Raw genomic sequence first — 5,148 nt, forward strand, 5'->3', positions numbered from 1 at the left:
ACTTATAATTATGTTGGTCAAAGCAAAGAAAATGTTCATGTAGAAGTAAAGGCTAAATGAATCATGCATCATTATAGAATTCATAGCCTAAAACGCTTTTGGTGCGCCACTAGTAGAAGGAATGCTACTAATATAATATACCTTTTAATTACAAAAGGCAATGAGATAAACTTCTATAAATGAGCATAACACCATTATGGCAAAACACTCATACAATTAATATTGTTGCGGTATAACAAACTTAATTAGAATAAAATTGATATATTTATTATGATTATTACCCTGCCTGATAAATTCATTGTGATACTAACTAATAAGCTAAGTAAAAAAAACCTTAATTAATATTAGGTTTAAACTCTGCCAACCCATTAACGTTAGATTTAATATAAGAGCTCTGCCAACCCATTAAGCTTAGATTTATACTCTGCCGAATCAGTTTTTATAAATTCACATAAAATAATTACTTTCATATTTGATGGTAAAAATAGTTTTATTCTCGTTAAGAAATTATTTTAAATTTATAAGAAATAATTATTCATAAAAAAGAGGGCGCAGAGTTTGCGATGAAATTACCTTTTAAAAAATAAAACAGAGGTGCGTAACGAACACGCATAGATGCCAATTAGTCCAAAGAGTGGTTGTGCATTCTACCTCATGGGAGACTTGATGCATTGCCTATGGTATTTTATGTATTTTTTACATCCCGTGATTGACCATAAGTCCGCTCCTTCCTAGTCTGCCTAGCGCCTACCTAAAATTAATTTCCAACGAGAAACAGGGAAGAACAATGGCCGGAGGAGGAGGCGTATTCCTGTCTTCCATGTTCACCACGATGGTAGCCAAGCTACATGGCTTGGCTTCACCGTCAGCATCATCTTCTTCTTCGTCGCCACACAACAATATTGAACAAGAGATGAGTAAGCTGACAGAGACGATGAGGAGAATCCAAGCCAAACTTGCTGACTCAGAGTCAGAGGAGGAGAATCATGCAAAAAGTCACTCGGAGAAGCTTTGGCTTAGCGAGCTCAAAGATGTTGCCTATGATGCCGAAGACGTAGTAGAAGAGTACGAGTACGAGGTGTTGCGTTCCAAACAATTGCATGAGAACAACAGCGGGGCACATGAGGTACGCGATTCTGAAGAGTGATTAATTTTGTGAATTATAACTCAATTACTTTTTTGATTTTTCCGTTGTTTTCAGTTTAATTTTATATGCTGTAAACTGGATAATTAACAAGATCCTGTGCATGAATCTTTTAGAATTCATACTGTAATCTATAATTTCGATGTTTGGATTCATGATTTCTATTCGATGTTTAGATTCATTATTATAAACCCAACAGGATGAACTAGCAAATAAAGCCGCAGAGATAAGGAAAAGGTTTGATGAGATCACCAAGGAGTGGAAACTCCTAAAGTTGCCTAAGAAGGCTGGAAAAAGAAAGAGAAGCCCCATGCTCTCAGATATGAACCGAGAAACAGGCTCTTTAGTGGTTGAATCAGATGTTCTTGGAAGAGAAGAAGAAAAGGATATGCTGGTTAAATGGCTGCTGTCAGAGGATGATACAACAGGAAATGGAGTTTCTGTAATTGCTGTAATTGGGATGGGGGGACTGGGTAAAACAACACTGGCTCAGCTTGTCTATAATGATCAGAGAGTGAAAAGTTATTTCGATTTAACAGGATGGGTCTGTGTATCTGAAAATTTTCATGTTGTTAGTTTGACTGAGAAAATTCTACAATCATTCACAAAAGTGAAAGTCCATGAAGAACTAGATGAGCTCCAACGTGCACTACAAGAGAAACTGCAGGGGAAAAGGTTCTTACTGGCATTAGATGATGTTTGGAATGATAACTTTTGTCTTTGGGAACAATTTAAAAAGCCGCTGCTACTCGGAATCATTCTGTTGCTCGTATTATGCAGACAACACGAGACAGTCTGAACTTGAATGTCTTACCTTTTGATGTGTGCTGGTCATTGTTCAAGAAAGTCACTTTGGGAGGAGCGGATAGAAGCTTACGTCCAGATCTTGAAGACATCGGTCGGAGGATAGTAGAGAAGTGCAAAGGCTTGCCCTTGGCTGCCAAGTTGATCGGGGGTGCTTTAAGAAATGAAGAAGATAAAGAATCATGGACGGACATCATAGAAAGTGAGATATGGAAGTTAGATGACAGAAATATTGAAGTTTTACCAGCACTTCAAATATCATATGATCGCATGCCGATACAACTTAAAAGATGCTTCCAATACTTTTCCTTATTTCCCAAACTCAAAAGTGTATCTTCAAAAAGAATAGTCCAATTATGGATGTCACAAGGTATTTTTCCTCTTGATGGAGATAAGACGGCTGAGGACATTGGCAGTGATTACTTAAAAAGATTGGTTGAGAGGTCAATGTTAAATCCTAAAGCAGGGTCTTATTTTTGGATGCATGATCTTGTTCACGATCTTGCACAGTATGTAGCGCAGGATGAATGCCTCTGTGTGATTGATGACAATTTCGACAGAAAGAAATTACAAGAGATTCGACACTTATCGTTCGATAGTGAAAATATTAAGGTGATCAAAGATATTAATCTTCAACGACTAAAGCTTCTGCGGACAGTACTTCTTCTTAGAAACCCCTTTGAGGAGATGATTTTTATTCCAAGACCTGCCATAAATTCTGGAGTCCTTGAGGATCTTTTCGAAAAATTGAAATACATACGAGCACTTTCTTTACACTCCATTGGCATCGCAGAGCTACCGGATTCATTGGGCAACCTCAAACTACTCCGTTACCTTTCTATAGAAAACACTCATGTCAGGAGTCTTCCAGAGTCCATATGCAACCTTTACAACTTACAAATTCTCCCTGCTGGAACTGTTTATATACTCCCAAGGCACATTGGAAATTTGATAAACCTACGTCATCTTTGGCTTTCTCGAAATGTTGACTTTCTTCCATCTGGAATTGGAAACTTGACCAACTTACAGACACTCAGCCACTTCAACATCAGTCATGAAGAAGAGCATTGCCCCCCACGGGCGGGATCAGCCGGTTATGACATGGTATTCTTACATCATGAGTCGGGAGGTCAAAGGTCTGCGGCAGCAATTGCGATAACATCAATATCTGTCCGTGCTAAACACCTAAGACCGCCATGTCATAACTGGGCCCGTATTCACCGTGATTTACTCCCTCTCATACTTGTGGGGCCGGGGTGAGGGGGCCGCTGGGTTGGCGGTTCCAATCTTTTTGCATCATGAAGAAGAGCATTGCCCTGGGGGAGAGTATCCACTTTTTTGCCATCATGAAGAAGAGCTTTGCAACATAAGAGAATTGAATAGTTTGATGAAACTTGGAGGAAGTATCTACATTTTTAATGTAGGTTATTTGAACAATTTTTCAAACTCAAAATGCCCTCTGAAGACAAAAAAGTATCTTGATTCTTTGAAGTTAAATTGGTGTGCTTGGTATGACAATGTTTTTGACTATTCTGAAAAAAATGAAAAGAAGGTACAGTTGCAACTCGAGTACCTCGAACCGCATGTCAATCTCAAGAGCCTTAAAATAACCAAATATCCAGGTGTCAAATTTGTTGGATGGGTGGGCGCTTCATCCTTCACTAAATTGATCAAGTTGATTCTAAAAGATTGTAAGAATTGTAGTAAACTTCCACCGTTGGGTCAACTTCCTTCTCTAGAAGAGCTTGAGATAGCTGGGATGGATGGCGTACAACATGTGGGACGTGAATTTTGCTCCATGCTAATACCATCTCCATCTTCTCAGGTAGAGCTTAATATTTGGCAGATGGATGGCGTTCAACATGTGGGATCTGGAATTTCCTCCACGCTAGAGCCATTTTCATCTTCCTACAAAATTGCATTTCCCTCTCTTAAATTATTGCTATTTAGCAGAATGAAAAATTGGAAAGCGTGGGATGGAATACAGAGTGGAGATTTCCCCAATCTCCATGTTATTGAAATTTTTGAATGTTCAAAGCTGATCAACTTTCCAAAGTGGCCCTTGCTGCCTTCGGTGAAAGAAATGGTATTAGTTAGTTGTGGTGCACTTGATGTTCCATGTTGGTTTTCACTGACAAATTTAAAAATTGGTATCAGTAGTCAGGAACATAGTGAGTGGATGTCCAAGTCTTGCTTTCCAATTCTTCAACACTTGATATTATTCTTTAAAGAAGTGAAATCAGTTCGTCTGTCACAGGAACGAATACCTTCACTGAAGACTTTAGAGATTAGAAACTCTCCAACATTGAGAGTTGTTGCAGGGTTAAAAAACCTCACCTCCTTGAATTCTTTAATTATAGAAGCATGCCCTAATCTTGAGTTCAAGGGGTTACCAGCCACCCTCGAACAAGTGAAGCTCTCCCGTTCTAGTTTGTTTGAGAAGGGGTACAAAGAACAACAGCATATGCCAAATGACTTGGTATGGAAAACATACGCCCTCTCTTTTCAATATACAAATACTTTTTTGTAATAAATCATAAAGTCATTTATATGCATCATTGTCTTTCCTTTTTGTGTGCTTTGTCTATGTTATCATTGATATATAGATGATAGAGGCACACAATTCCGATGATGAAGATGAAGAGGAAGAGGAAGAGGAAGAGGAGATGGATGTCAATGATGAAGAGGAAGAGGAAGAGGAAGAGGACGAACAAGAGGAGATAGATGTCAATGATGAAGAGGAACAGGAAGAACAAGAGGAGATGTATGCCAATGATGAAGAGGAAGAGGAGATGGATGGAGAGGATGATGACAACAATGATAATGGTAGCAACATAGAAGATGGATGATTCTTAACATTGAGGAGATTCTTATCACGAGGATCCATTTTTTTTTTTCAATCATATTATTTTAATTGCAATATATGTTTTGGATGAACATACATATGTAAACAAATTATGATATAACTTATTACACAGGGTATTCCTTGTTATAATTTTTTTTAGTTTTCACAAAAATTGTGATAACAGTTTTTTATTAGAACTAGAGATTGTTGGCCTATCATTTTTTTTTACTTTTCTAAAACTGAAAAATTATATTTGTTGATATATATATATATAATTGTTGACAATATTTTAAAATTCCGTTTAACGATATTTAAATTTGATTATCTTTTATTCATTTTTCATTTAAATTATTTT

At 37.4% G+C, this 5,148-nt stretch overlaps 1 pseudogene; it reads left to right on the forward strand.

The window, feature by feature from the left end:
• Positions 1 to 660: 660 nt before the first annotated feature.
• Positions 661 to 3,404, forward strand: LOC121996540 (annotated as a pseudogene).
• Positions 3,405 to 5,148: the final 1,744 nt, after the last annotated feature.

Source organism: Zingiber officinale, chromosome 6A (assembly GCF_018446385.1).
Source record: "Zingiber officinale cultivar Zhangliang chromosome 6A, Zo_v1.1, whole genome shotgun sequence".
NCBI classification, from domain to species: Eukaryota; Viridiplantae; Streptophyta; class Magnoliopsida; order Zingiberales; family Zingiberaceae; genus Zingiber; species Zingiber officinale.